Raw genomic sequence first — 3,471 nt, 5'->3', positions numbered from 1 at the left:
TTGTCTTACTGTTTCACACATTAATAATTTATTATCGCTATTTCAGAAGAAATTTGTCTTTAGGTGCGCGAAAAATTGGTATTTGTTTTGTATTACGTTTTAGTTTGGACTATATGCATACAAGCAATCAGGTAAGTGTGAACTTCAGACCAAAACTCCTCCAATCTACGCTAGTTGGCATAGAAATGCCAATACATTTAATAATTTGTGCGTGATCCCAATGTTTTTGTAGCCAATGATTCACAAATAAAATTACTTTAAAAGGTTCGAGATGTGTCCCCTGCAGAAACGTGCCTTTGTAATCGCTGGTCGAGAAAACGCAACTTTTACGCCGTTTTGTCTTAGCTATTTTTTTCCATCTGCCACAATACCACATATGTCGATCTTTACGATATTTGCAAGGTAAATCGCAATGCGGGCAACTTACCGCTCTTTGCAAAACACCGTGTGCTCTCAGGAACTCTATAGCGTCATCATTTTTTCAAAATAATCAGATATAACTCTATAATAATGCGTGTCACAACCTACGCACCTGAGATCCATTTTGAACAGATATTGGTATATTTGTTTTCTTGCTCACTATACATACGTGTGGCGCAAATGGTGGCATGTGATTGGTTTATACCATTTCCTGTAATGCTATTGGCTCTCGTGACAAATGTCACGCGCATGTGGTATAGAATAAAAGTTTCAAAAGGTTTCGTGCGCTGTTCATGCGGTAACATTGTTGATTTTGAAAATCGCGCGCAATTCTTCAGTTCCCTCTTGCCCGTAATATGGACCAGACACATCGATTTGCGCAGAGTAAGAAATGTCATAGTTACTGTAAATACTCGATTTTATGATGGTATTACTCGTGTATTGTCAGACATTTTAATGTAGAAAGAAAATCACCTTCATGTAAGTTTATGCGGAATTTTTCTGATTACGGAATGAAAGTATTACAATAAATGAACCAAAATAAAACGGTATCATTGATTTGTTTACAAAAAGTAGGAAAGGATATCGGATGGCGATTTTAAAAATATTGAGAAGTTCATAGAATATAAGTTTCTTAGATTTATTTGCTCTATCACATGCATATATTTTTTCCGGTTTAAAGACGGCTAGTCAAAACTTTACCTATACCATAAAAATAACGATAACAATTATAATAATGATAATAAACAACAATAACATAAATAAGGATGATAGTAATGATAATAATGATAATAATTCTAGAAATGGAATTTTTTTTTTTTCCTACATTTTCACCCTATATTTTTTAGGGGAGGGGGAGGGGGAGAGCACATAGAGATCCGCCATTCAATGTTTTAAATTTAACATTAAAGAAAATTATTTTAGGTTAAAGTTGAGCCAATATTCCTCTCTGAAATCACCTGAAGATCGCCCCGTGAAGCAAAAATCTTCTTCTGAACACCGCGTTTTTTATAATTTAACAAGAAATAAGAACGAATGCCTAATGCAATGAGAGGGTGGATGGAACCCAGCTGGCGCACGAAGAAAATGCTTAATGTTTAATGTCATATACTCTAATGTTCCTTAAAATGAGTCCACACACGCACACACACATATTATCTCTCTCTCTCTGCGCGGACACACACACACACACACACACACACACACACACACACACACACACACACACACACACACACACACACACACACAATTAAATGTGTTTTAAATTTATCATCATATTGTTTTACGTGACAGACAACACCCCTGACAAAATATTTTACGTCCGTATACCGCGCGTGACCCGACGACCTGTCTTCTGTACCCAATGACGTTGGCGAACACCGCTTTTTGTATACTTTAAATGATAATTGAATACATGAGAATAAATACTTGATGTAACGAGATGGTGGTTGGAACTCGGCTTCCGCACGAAGAAAATGCTATAGACGTGTCGTTTAATGTCAAATTTACTCTTATGATTACACTTGGGACAGTCAAATGTTTCTTAAAGTGAGTCCATGGTGCTATGACAATTCAGTGTGTTTTAGTTTTATTATCGTATTATTTTAAGCGGTAGACCACACCACCGACAAAATATTTTACGTTTGAATACCACGTGTGATCTCGCCGAATCGCGTATCTGTGACGTCACACCAAATTTTGGTATGCGTAAAACGTGCATATATTACAAAGAAATTTGTTAATTTAGTGAATTATGATGTTATCTGGTATAATTTGGAGACAAACTATGGAAAAAAACTATGTAATTCTTTCCTGTTATGTTCTCTGTACATTGTCTTGCCTGTGTCGACTAATGTCGACACGTTAACGTGTGTCAGCTGGTGCTGACTCGTCTTAGTCCTTACCCGCCGTGGTGCCCAGTCACAGCAGTAACCTCCAGGCGACAATTGCAACTTCTCGCGCCTGGGCGAGAAGGCTGAAGAAGGGATGATGATGATAATAATGATAATAATAACGATAATAATAACAATGTTAATAATAATAATAAAAATAATGATAATAAACAATATCTTACTTATTGCCTTTATCATTATTTCATTATTGCAATAGTAATGATAACAATAATAATAACAGGATTAACAATAATAAAAACAATAATGCTAATAACAATAATATTTATATTAATGATAATGATAATGATTATCATAATAGTAATTATTATAGTAATTATAAGAACAATAATGATAATAACAATAATAATATTACAAATAGCAACACAAATAATGATGAGTAATGATAATATCAATGATGTTAATGACGATAATAATAATAATAACAAAAAATGTAGAAAACATAAAAGAAATTGGCAATTATCAGTTGAATTAAATTCTGATACAAAGTTAAAGAAAATTAACAATATGTATAATTAGTAAATATCAACAATATATGTGGAAACAATTAGCATAACAAATAATCTAACGGCGAGTTCTGGGTGTATTACCTTGACTCACGCTTAGAATATACACAGTATAGAGTTTGTAAATGTTAAATTACCTTGGGCATGATTGCAACACACAAACCTTGTAAAATGAGGCAATATCCGGTTAAATATCCAGAGATCTCAACAAAAAATGTTCGCTTTGACCGAATAATTGCCTATAAGAAAATCTAAAGAACAGTTTTTATATAATAATAAAGAGTTATATAAGAGATGGGGTTAGAACTAAAATGAAACTTGATCGCACATGCAGGCACTTAGGAAATACCTTTAAGAAAATAATCAGACCCTCCTGTTGCATCGAAATTCGGTGAACAGATATATTTCCTCATGCTTTATCTATAGTAAGATCATCATTATCACTATTGTTATCATTGTTATCATTATCATTATTATTATCATTATCTTATCATTACTATCATTGATATTATTACCCTTATTATTATCATTATCTATAATGATAATTCTTGTTATTGATTATTGTCATCATCATCATCATTATTATCATCAACATTGTTATTACATTGTTATTATTATTATTATTATCATTA

The sequence above is a fragment of the Penaeus chinensis genome, chromosome 36 (genome assembly GCF_019202785.1).
Source record: "Penaeus chinensis breed Huanghai No. 1 chromosome 36, ASM1920278v2, whole genome shotgun sequence".
Taxonomy (NCBI): Eukaryota; Metazoa; Arthropoda; class Malacostraca; order Decapoda; family Penaeidae; genus Penaeus; species Penaeus chinensis.
This window is presented reverse-complemented; position numbering follows the sequence as displayed.